Source organism: Nicotiana sylvestris, chromosome 12 (assembly GCF_000393655.2).
Source record: "Nicotiana sylvestris chromosome 12, ASM39365v2, whole genome shotgun sequence".
Lineage (NCBI taxonomy): Eukaryota > Viridiplantae > Streptophyta > Magnoliopsida > Solanales > Solanaceae > Nicotiana > Nicotiana sylvestris.
In genome coordinates, this window is record NC_091068.1 from 27,425,682 (window position 1) to 27,438,631 (window position 12,950).

Sequence of the window (12,950 nt, forward strand, 5' to 3'; positions counted from 1 at the left end):
TAAGAAGGGACGGGTAGCAGCACGCAATAGAAATAGTTGACCAAACACTCGCTTTGCATGACCACTAAGGGGATGGGAAGGGTAGATATGGGATATGATGACTACGCGCTAATGTCATGTGTAGCCCCTCATTGAGGAGTGATTACCGGACATTGTGTGGGGTGATCCTATAGGATAACCAACCTAGGGCCCCTCTTTTGCTAAAATTCCCTCTTTTTTTTATTTAAACCTTTGTTTTACAACTTGTCCAAACCTTTACTACTTGAGTTATCCCAACGTGTTTTGCTTGCAACCCATTTGATTCAATTGTTTATATGTAATGGACTAATTTGTGAATATAAGTTCGGCTGGAACCCATAGTTGTGGACCAAGGGGGTGCCTAACACCTTCCTCTCGAGGTTACTTCGAGCCCTTACCCTAATCTCTGGTAATGCAAACCAATCCAAGAGTTAATCACTCTAGGTGCCCTAACGCACCATAATCTGTTAGGTGGCGATTCTTCAAATACCCAATTCCTAAAAGGAAATGAGTCATTACACCCCGTGAATATCGAAACCCAGACTTCCCCTGTCAAAAGGGGAAAAAGGGGGCGTGACATAAGGTCACGATTCAGTTCTGAAAGGAAGGTCATAAATTCTTAGGTAGCATGGATAGTTTCAGATGACTAGTTCAATGATATTACTGACTGGTATGGCTTGATGAAAGTATACATTTCAGAAAGGGCGATGTGTTTGAGTTATGGATACTTCATTGGATTGCGGCACTCTCTCATTTGATAAGCTGCTGGAGTTCAAATTTTGCTTTGTGGCACAAAAGAATTTTAGAAGTATTCTTCATAGGATGACCGTGTAATTGGTGAAGTGTGGACAATCAGGCAGTGGAATTGATATCAGAGATGGTGATTCGTATGTTCTATGGATTTGGAGACTGGAGTTCTCGTGAGTAGATTGTTTCATAGGAATGGACTGTAAAAATGTAGCCAAGGTTAGTATGTATTGTGATTCAGTCATTGTAGACTTTCGGGGGTTAATTATCTATTGTGGGGGACCAGATCTGATTCGGGGTTTATTGGTAGGCCCAATATAGATGCATGTTCTGCATCGAGACGGATTTGTTGTCTTCGAACTGCTATTGTTGAGGAAGGTGCCATTCAGTAGTTGTTGAGCTTATTCGTGTTCTGAAATGATCTGCGAGTTACCCTTCTATGTTAAAAAGTGTTGTGATTCATTGGTTATATGCACATATGGTGCGGTTCAATTTGAGCTTTATAGCGGAATTTGAGCGAGATGAGTATTTGGGTATTGCATGATTGATTGCGCGTTGGCTACGTTCTTTCCAGATTATGGTATTGTGTTATTTGCTCTCCGTGGATATGTTAATGCATTTTGGATTCTTGATGTTGAATTTCGAATGGTTATGGATTTTGAGTAGGGTGGCTCGAGGTATATAATGCAGACCAGCGTTTGGATGGGGTCACGTATTATAGCGGACTTATGTAGAGGTATGATCCTTGGTGTCAGATTTGTGTTTTTTGATTCTACGATGTATGTTAGGCTCTCAGCATGGTGTGGTGATGGTACTCATTAAGTTGGCAGGACAATCCTCTCGTTTGAATCATTTTCTATGATTTGAGTACAGTTGGGATGTTGCTAATGGGTGCATGAATTGCACAGGTTATGGCTTTGGATTGTATTGATGTGTCAAGTCATCAGAGTGGTCGTGTTGGATGAGATGAGGTCATTAGACCTAGAATGAATACTATCAGAATTGGTTTCAGCATGGTTGGAAGGATAGTATCGGAAGTCGGCTTAGAAATTTGCTATAGTTCCTGTCATAGAAGAGGGAGCTCCATGACTTATTGATCTGATGAATGTTTATGAGTTTCTGCGTGTTTCTTTCATCATTGGCAGTATATGAAAGTGTTAGAATGAGGCTTTGCTTGATAAGAGGTTCATTACTGGTATTGGATTATTTTGAGCAGCTATTGTGATTAGAAGTTATTGCTATGAGTGATTGAGTTATGTAGTATATCACGTGATGACATCTTGGGTTAGGGATATGGTTTGATACAGCTTTTTCGGACTTATACAGTGTGTAGATGCGAGGTTCCGATCTTATAGAAAATTCCGGAGGTTGGAAATTGGGCCCTAAGACTTATGGATTAGGTTGGACTAAGAAATTTCAGTCATGTTGTGTTATCAGACCTATATGGGATAGGGTGACGTGGGATCACCCCCGGGTATGTGCATAGTGTTACACGACGATTTGATGGCTTTTGGAACAACTCTTGGCATGTTCGAGGACGAACGTATGTTTAAGTGGGGGAGAATGTTGTTACACACCATTTTTTCGTACATGGAAGTATGCCATAAGTAAATTGAGATAAACTCGGAAATGAGATGTTACATTCCATATTTTCGTCTGTTAAAGTTTCGTTGTAAGTTCGGGAAAGAGATTATTTGGAAATTATAAGGATTATGCTATTTTAAACAAATGATGAGTAAATTCGTGAAGGTGAGAGGGGAAGCAAGTCAAAAAAAATGAATTTTTCGTCGAAGTTTGGCATATTGGGATAAAATATGGCCCGAGCTAAAATACCTGATAATTATGGACTAGTACCATGCAAAGTACCATATGACCAAGATAGTATAATGTATAAAGTATATTAAAAATAAATAGAATTTTAAGTAATTTGAGATAATTTTTAATTATGTGGGTAATTGTTAATTACCAAGTAATGGGACATTACCTAATTATCTAATAAGTGGATAAAGATTAAATATCTCACCCCATCCCCACATGGCCGTAGCCACATTATCAAGAGATGACTAAGAGTCCTTCCTTGCTTTGGTGTCACAAGGTAACAATTCCTTTCATTTCCAAGACTTTGAATATCAAAGTCTTTCAATTCAAAAGGCAAAGAATGTTAGCCATCCATATTAGCTCCTTAAAACTTTCCATTCTAAAAGACATATTAAAGATCATATTTATAACTTAAAGAAACGTGAGCTTCCTTTCAAAGTAAGCTTCATTTCAACGTGAGCTTCATTTCAAAGTGAGCTTCATTTCAACGTAAGCTTCATTTCAGCGTGAGCTTCATATTCAATTACGTGAGCTTTCATAAAATTCAGTAACATGAGCTTTCATGGATCTTCAAGAATTCAAAAACGTGAGATTTTATACAAAGTTATACTACATAATAGCAATGGGATTTTACGATTCTAAGGGAGTACAGTGCAATCCTTCTCAAGAATATCATACAGACTTTCCCCTACTTCGATCCGTCGTTACGTGTTCGTCACAAAAGACGTGTGTTAGAGGAATTTTCAAGAGAATCGATCCAGGTATGTTAAGGCTATTCCTTATTTCTTTTGGCATGATCTATACGACACGAACGAAACGAGAAAATGCACAAATTCCATAAATGACTCTATTCATAAAAATACTAGAAATGCTTATGTTCTTGATTTTTCCATGTGTCATATTATTCTATCATCTGTTCATGGGTCTCAAAAATATGTAAGTTGGTAAAGTTTATTTCATGATGTTAACCAGAGGCATAATGGTCTTAGGACATACCGAGAGATTTTATTAACGTATTTTCATATGCATTTCATGCATTTATACATGCACATTGACCCATGACCAGATGGCATTATTGTTACAACCCATATCCACATGTGTTAGTTCATGCCATATATTAGTTAACATAAATCCAAGAAGGAATTATATTTGAGATGATAAGAAGTCAATCCTATTGGTCTTAAGTGATACAAGAGTGTATAAGGGTGATTAACCAGTATTAGAAGTTAAACGAATCAAGGATGTTGTAACTCGAATTTTCAGGTAATCTAGCGGTGCTTAATACACTCAAGAGGTCATTTATGAAGGTATTTTAATCATATAATATCCGTATCATAAGTCTTGAAGTCAAACGAGTTATGAAACAAAAGTCGACAAAAGTTGTCGCAACTTAGGTTCATAATTTTACTTAAACATTAGGTCAAATGTTTCTAATCTTTTCTCATAATTTACAAGGAATTACGGGGTGATCTACCAACAAAATTAAAGATCTATGAGTCTAGTTTCCAACGCATTAAACCGTTCATCGATACGATCTCGGAGTAGAGAGATATTCGCGTTTTCGCGAGACTGCGCCAAGCACCTCTCTATGGGGCCCACTAAGTCGGTTTAAGATATTTGGACCTATATAGGATGCCTCCAACCCGTTTTAAGTCATTTCTTTTCACTATTTTCAGACCTTAGAACCCTAGGAACATCCTCTCAAGGTTCTCTCAAGATTCAAGACCCAAAAAAGGGCAAACAACACAAATCAAGTGTCGGGAATTCCGTGGCGCTAGTAAGTCTCTTGTTCTTCTTGTTGTTGCTCATTTTTGTGTCGTTTCAGCTCGTGTGGGAGGTTGTTTTAAAGGGTTTATGTTCTGTAAATACTCCCTCATGTTCTTAATATCAATCCTAGGTGATTTCAAGCCTTCTAAAGTGATTCTAGTGCCGAAAAACACTAATTGATCGCTAGTTTCGCTTTTTTGTTGTTGTGGCAGCATTGGAGGGATATTTCATGGAAATTTAAGGTCAAATTGGAGTTGTTATTTCTGTATAAAGGTAAGGAACCTCTTACTCTATATGTATTTAAGATTATCCAAGTTGCGGCTAAGCCATTGAAGCTAGAACTTGTGAGATATATATCGAAAGGCTTGGTAGTAATGTTATTGTTTTGTGGACTGTTTTGCGTTGTTGTTGGGCTGCGTATTTTACTACTATCTTGTGGAGTTTTGGAGGAGGAAGGGTGTGGAGAAACACCATATATATGTAGGGTTATGGGCTGATAGTTATTCGTAACATTTCCAGGTTGTTTGACACGACTACGGTGGTCGTCGTATGTATGGAGTGATTAGGCTATGTGTGGACTATTTTGGGAGGCTCAATATGTTTATTATTGATGTTGTTTGGGCTGTTTGGTGACTGTTTTGAATGGTGTGAGGTCATATATATAGGGGAGGTGTTGTCCGTTTCATCGTAAAATAGGTTGTGGTCGATACATAATAGTTATGACGCTTAAATGATAACGATAGTATCGTTTCTCTTATTGTAGACTAAGGAGTTTTGACAATTGCATAGCTTGAGATTGGGGCAGTATATACAAGGTATGTGAGGCTATCCCTTTCCTTCTTTTGCACGACTCCGATTGTACATAATGTAATGAACGAGCTTCCAAGATACTCTACTCTTAGAAGCTAGCAGTACTTACATTGTTTTCCCTCTTATGGAACGATTGATGTTAATGTTGCTTCTCTTAGTCTTATGTTATCAATGTTGTTGGTACTTCCTGATTCTTATAAGGTTCATAGTGAAGAGTTAGTCCTAATAACGTGTACAGAGGATACCGACCTTACGTCACTCCGAAAGGTTTAGAATGTGATTCCATGAGTCGAGCATGCATTATATATATGTATCTATTTTACTCTACCGAGCCACGCTATAGTTGGCCGGGTACGGCACCTATTGTGCAACCACTGATCAGTTGGGTTTTACCGAGCTCCACGTGGCCGGGTACGATTCTACCGAGCCTATTATGGCCGGGTACGATATGATGATGATGATGCCCACAGAGGCGAATGCTTTAAAGGTTTATGTATTTATACATATGTATCATGCATTTCATGTAAGTAGCCCTCAGAGGTACTAAGATGTTACAGGTTGTATATTCTCTATCCTTGCTTACATTACTGATCGTATTTATGGTTCCTTGCCTTACATACTCAGTACTTTATTCGTACTGACGTCCTTTTATTTGTGGACGCTGCATGTCGTGCTGCAGGTCCTGATAGACAGGCAGGTGCAGCTCCCCCACCACAGTAGACTGTCCAGTTCAGCGGTGATTGGCGAGATCCCTTCTCCGGACTTGCCTTGGTCTTGGTATGCAATTTTTGTTATAGACATTATGGGTATGTCGGGGCCCTGTTCCGGCTATGTTGCAACACTTATGTTCTTTTAGAGGCTCATAGACAGGTGTCGGCTCATGTATAGTTTGGTATGCCTTGTCGGCTAGTTTTTGTTGTATAGTCTTTCATAGTAGCGTGGTAGCTCATACCTTATACGTAGTTTCTTGATTGTCTGGTCATCCCCTGCTATGTATGTTCATGCCGTCATATTTTATTGCTGGTTGTCCATGATCTAGGTCTACCATTTATATTGATCTCGTCAGCCTTAAAAGATAATAATGAAGGTTAGATGAAATGTACGTTGGTGCTCGGCAAGTGTGGTCGGGTGCTAGTCATGGCCCTTCAGTTTGGGTCGTGACAAACTTGGTATCAGAGCAAGTCTGTCCTAGGGGTTGTCTATGAGCCGTGTCTAGTAGAGTCTTGATTATGGATGTGTAGCGCGCCACATTTATAATCAGGAGGCTACATGACATCTAGGGTTGTTACCTTCTTCCTGAATCTAGATCGTGCGTAGAGTTGAGTCGTAAGTGTTCGTCTCTAATATTCACCTTGTTTTTTTCAGTGATGCCTTCGACTAGGAAGCAAACGATTAGTAGACGGCTTGATACAGCAGCGGGAGAGGGTACCAGTCAGGTGCCCCAAGTCAGAGCAGGACAAAGTGAGGCTCAAAGTGAGATGCCCTCTCATACCTCATCTACTCCATCTCCTCCAGAGGATATTAGAAGGCACCCAGCGCCTCCAGTTCCTCCGTCTGGCACTCCAGACCAGGATATGCAGAGTGCTTTGCAGTTATTGACTAGCTTGGTAGCTGCTCAGGCTCAGAGGCAGAATACAGGTGCTGCTGAGAAACCAGTTAGTACAAGAGTTCGTGATTTTATTAATTTAGACCCTCCAGTGTTTACCGGATCAGACCCCAAGGAGGACCCACAGACTTTTATTGACCAGGTTCATCGTACACTTCGGGTTATGCATGTTAGTGATACAGAGGCAGTAGAGTTGGCTTCTTATCGGCTACGGGATTTAGCGGTTCTCTGGTATGATAGTTGGGAGAGATCCAGGGGTCCGAACCCTCCTCCAGCTGTGTGGAAGGAATTTTCTGAGGCCTTTCTTCGTCACTACTTGCCAGTTGAGATACGACGAGCTAGAGCTGATAAGTTCTTGAACCTTAGACAAGGTAATATGAGTGTGCGAGAGTACAGTATGCAGTTTGATTCTTTGGCAAGGTATGCTCCCCATATGGTGGCCGAGATGAGTGATAGGGTGCATATGTTCGTGAATGGGTTGGGACCACATCTGATAAATGAGTGTACGATAGCCTCCTTGGTGGAGGGCATGGATATTTCCCGTATTCAAGCTTATGCCCAGACCCTAGAGGATCGTAAAGCGCCAGCAGAGGGCAGTTAGGGAGCAGGATAGGGGCCAGCATAAGAGGGCGAGATTTGCAGGGTATTCTGATGACTTCAGAGGCCGCATCAGGCCACAGTTTTCGAGGAGTTCGGCGCCACCTGTAGCTAGTGCTCCTCCACAGTTTCAGAGGCCTCGATATGATCGATCCTATTCTGGTCCAGGTCAGAGTTCGCGGGCATCTGGCTCGCAACATCACAGGGATACTAGTCAGATGAGACCCCCAACACCACATTGTGATCAGTGCGGCAAGGCCCACTTTGGACTGTGTCGTCGAGGTTCTGATGCATGCTATTCGTGCGGGCAGCCTGGCCATATGATGCGGGATTGTCCTAATAGAGGAGGTGATGGTATGGCTCAGCCGACTGGATCTGTGTCTGGTTCTTCCTCATCAGTTCGACCTCCAGCACGGGGTTTTCAGCAGTCGACAGGTCGTGGTAGGGGTAGAGGTGCAGTGCCGAGTTCGAGTGGTGCTCAAAATCGAACCTATGCTCTAGTAGGTCGACAGGATCTCGAGTCGTCTCCAGATGTTGTTACAGGTATTATATCTGTGTTTTCTTATGATGTATATGCGCTGATTGATCCGGGATCTACATTATCATATGTTACACCCTTTGTGGCTAATAAGTTTGGCATTGAACCTGAATTGATAAGTAAACCCCTCGCGGTATCTACTCCGATAGGAGATTCTGTGATTGCTAGAAGGGTATATAGAGGTTGCACTGTGATGATTTGTAGTCGTCAAACCTCGGCAAATTTATTTGAGTTAGAAATGGTTGATTTTGATGTGATAATGGGAATGGACTGGTTGGCCTCATGCTATGCAAATGTTGACTGTCGTACGAAGATGGTTAGGTTCCAATTTCCGGGTGAACCCGTCATTGAATGGAAAGGGAACATTGCTACACCGAAAGGTAGGTTTATTTCCTATCTTAAGGCAAGGAAAATGATCTCAAAAGGTTACATTTATCATCTCGTTCGCGTTAGGGATGCGGAGGCGAAACCGCCTACTTTACAATCAATCCCTGTGGTCAACGAATTCCCAGATGTTTTCCCAGATGAACTCCCAGGCCTTCCTCCTGAAAGGGAGATTGAGTTTAGCATTGATGTGTTGCCTGACACTCAACCGATCTCTATTCCTCCATACAGAATGGCCCCGGCAGAGTTGCGAGAGTTGAAGGTGCAGTTGAAGGACTTGCTAGATAAGGGCTTTATTAGGCCTAGCACTTCACCTTGGGGTGCACCAGTCCTATTCGTGCGGAAGAAAGACGGGTCGTTACGGATGTGTATCGACTATCGACAGTTGAATAAGTCTACTATAAAGAACAAGTATCCACTTCCAAGAATTGATGACCTGTTTGACCAACTCCAGGGTGCCAAGTATTTCTCCAAGATTGATTTACGTTCAGGGTATCATCAGGTAAGGGTTAGGGAGAAAGATATTCCAAAGACGGCCTTCCGGACAAGATATGGGCACTTTGAGTTCTTGGTGATGTCGTTCGGGCTAACAAATGCCCCAGCAGCTTTTATGGATCTCATGAATACTATATTCAGGCCCTATCTTGATGTGTTCGTGATTGTATTCATTGATGACATTCTAGTGTATTCTCGTTCGGAGGCGGAACACGCGGGCCACTTGCGGATAGTATTACAGACGCTTCAGGATCGTAAGTTATATGCTAAGCTCTCCAAATGTGAATTCTGGCTGAACTCAGTAGCATTCCTTGGCCATGTGATATCTGATGAGGGTATTAGTGTCGACACTCAGAAGATCGATGCAGTAAAGAATTGGCCGAGACCTACAACACCATCAGAAGTCCGCAGCTTCCTAGGGCTAGCAGGATATTATAGGCGGTTTGTAGAAGGATTTTCCTCTATATCATCACCATTGACTAAGTTAACACAAAAAGCTACCAAATTCCAGTGGTCTGACACTTGTGAACGTAGTTTTCAGGAGTTGAAGAATCGATTGACATCTGCACCAGTGCTCACTCTTCCTGAAGGAACAGAAGGTTATGTGGTATATTGTGATGCCTCAGGTATAGGTTTGGGGTGCATATTGATGCAGCGTGGGAATGTGATTGCTTATGCATCAAGACAATTGAAGAAGCATGAAAAGAATTATCCAACCCATGATTTGGAATTGGCTGCAGTAATATATGCTTTGAAGATATGGCGGCACTACTTATACGGCGTCCATGTTGACATCTACACAGATCACAAGAGTTTACAATACATCTTCAAGCAGAAAGAGTTGAATTTGAGGCAGCGTAGGTGGCTTGAATTATTGAAAGACTACGACGTCGAGATATTGTATCATCCCGGTAAAGCCAATGTTGTGGCAGATGCTCTCAGCCGTAAATCAATGGGAAGCTTAGTACATATTGAGGCAGGTAGATGGGGGTTGATTAAAGAGCTTCATCAGCTAGCCAATATGAGAATCAGATTGTTAGACTCTGATGATGGAGGTGTTACTGTACAGAATACATCAGAATCATCTTTGGTAGCCGAGGTAAAAGCACGACAATATGAAGATCCTATCTTAGTACGATTAAGAGAAAGCATTCAACAGTGTAAAAGTATGGCTTTTGGGATCGGAAAAGATGGGGCACTGAGATACCAGAGCCGATTGTGTGTGCCTAATGTGGCAGGGTTGCGAGAGAAGATTATGAATGAGATTCATCAATCCCGATATTCCATCCATCCCGGCTCGACAAAGATGTATCATGATGTCAAGGAGCAGTATTGGTGGGATAATATGAAGAAGTCTATTGCAGAATTTGTAGCCCAGTGTCCCAATTGTCAACAAGTAAAGATAGAACATCAGAAACCCGGTGGATTGCTTCAAAATATAGAGATTCCGACCTGGAAGTGGGAGGTGATTAATATGGACTTCATTATTGGATTACCTCGCTCTTATCATAAGTTTGACTCCATCTGGGTGATAATTGATCGACTTACAAAATGTGCCCATTTTCTGCCAGTAAAGACAACTTACACGGCTGAAGATTATGCGAAGTTGTATATCAAGGAGATTGTTAGGCTTCATGGTGTGCCCATATCTATTATATCAGACCGAGGAGCTCAATTTACGGCTAACTTTTGGAGGTCTTTCCAGAAGGGTTTAGGCACACAGGTAAATCTCAGCACTGCATTTCATCCGCAGACTGACGGACAGGCTGAACGTACCATTCAGACACTGGAAGATATGCTACGAGCATGTGTTCTAGATTTTAAGGGGAATTGGGATGATCATCTTCCACTCATAGAATTCGCCTATAACAATAGCTACCATTCCAGTATTAAAATGGCCCCATATGAGGCACTATACGGGAGGAGATGTAGATCACCAGTTGGATGGTTCGAAGTCGGTGAAACAGAATTATATGGGCCAGATTTGATTCACCAAGCTATTGAGAAGGTGAAAGTGATACAGGAGCGATTGAGGACGGCACAAAGCAGGCAAAAATCTTATTCTGATGTCCGACGTCGTGATCTAGAGTTTGAGGTTGGTGATTGGGTTTTCCTGAGGATCTCACCAATGAAGGGTATTATGCGTTTTGGGAAGAAAGGTAAGCTGAGTCCAAGGTATATCGGGCCGTATAAAATTCTTCGACGGATTGGACAGGTTGCTTATGAGTTAGAATTGCCATCCGAATTGGAATTTGTCCACCCGATATTCCATGTATCTATGTTGAGAAAATGTATTGGAGACCCTTCTCGAGTCATCCCTATCAAAGATGTACAAGTTACAGAGGACCTATCATATGAAGAAGTGCCAGTGGCGATATTAGATCGGCAAGTCCGCAAGCTGAGAACAAAAGATGTAGCTTCCGTCAAAGTATTGTGGAGGAACAAAAATATGGAAGAAATGACATGGGAAGCAGAAGAGGAGATGAAGTCTAAATACCCTTACTTATTCCAGAATAAAGATAACAAGGATGCTGGTGGAAGACAGAATACATTGGAAGGTGAAACGGCTCTATGAGGTAAGCAATAATTTGAGAATACTCCTCCTTAATACAAAATGGTGATATGTAGATAATGTAAATACGCATAATGCTTTGTGTAGCCTTGTGAAGCCATATGTTGGGATTAATTACTTGCAAGTTTTGCTAGTGACCATTTTATAGGGGAAAATTGATCGGAAATTTCCATTGGAATCCACGATGATTTAAACTCCCCATAAACCCTTACATTCGAGGACGAATGTTCCTAAGGGGGGGAGAACCCATATCCACATGTGTTAGTTCATGCCATATATTAGTTAACATAAATCCAAGAAGGAATTATCTTTGAGATGATAAGAAGTCAATCCTATTGGTCTTAAGTGATACAAGAGTGTATAAGGGTGATTAACCAGTATTAGAAGTTAAACGAATCAAGGATGTTGTAACTCGAATTTTCAGGTAATCTAGCGGTGCTTAATACACTCAAGAGGTCATTTATGAAGGTATTTTAATCATATAATATCCGTATCATAAGTCTTGAAGTCAAACGAGTTATGAAACAAAAGTCGACAAAAGTTGTCGCAACTTAGGTTCATAATTTTACTTAAACATTAGGTCAAATATTTCTAATCTTTTCTCATAATTTACAAGGAATTACTGGGTGATCTACCAACAAAATTAAAGATCTATGAGTCTAGTTTCCAACGCATTAAACCGTTCATCGATACGATCTCGGAGTAGAGAGATATTCGCGTTTTCGCGAGACTGCGCCAAGCACCTCTCTATGGGGCCCACTAAGTCGGTTTAAGATATTTGGACCTATATAGGATGCCTCCAACCCGTTTTAAGTCATTTCTTTTCACTATTTTCAGACCTTAGAACCCTAGGAACATCCTCTCAAGGTTCTCTCAAGATTCAAGACCCAAAAAAGGGCAAACAACACAAATCAAGTGTCGGGAATTCCGTGGCGCTAGTAAGTCTCTTGTTCTTCTTGTTGTTGCTCATTTTTGTGTCGTTTAAGCTCGTGTGGGAGGTTGTTTTAAAGGGTTTATGTTCTGTAAATACTCCCTCATGTTCTTAATATCAATCCTAGGTGATTTCAAGCCTTCTAAAGTGATTCTAGTGCCGAAAAACACTAATTGATCGCTAGTTTCGCTTTTTTGTTGTTGTGGCAGCATTGGAGGGATATTTCATGGAAATTTAAGGTCAAATTGGAGTTGTTATTTCTGTATAAAGGTAAGGAACCTCTTACTCTATATGTATTTAAGATTATCCAAGTTGCGGCTAAGCCATTGAAGCTAGAACTTGTGAGATATATATCGAAAGGCTTGGTAGTAATGTTATTGTTTTGTGGACTGTTTTGCGTTGTTGTTGGGCTGCGTATTTTACTACTATCTTGTGGAGTTTTGGAGGAGGAAGGGTGTGGAGAAACACCATATATATGTAGGGTTATGGGCTGATAGTTATTCGTAACATTTCCAGGTTGTTTGACACGACTACGGTGGTCGTCGTATGTATGGAGTGATTAGGCTATGTGTGGACTATTTTGGGAGGCTCAATATGTTTATTATTGATGTTGTTTGGGCTGTTTGGTGACTGTTTTGAATGGTGTGAGGTCATATATATAGGGGAG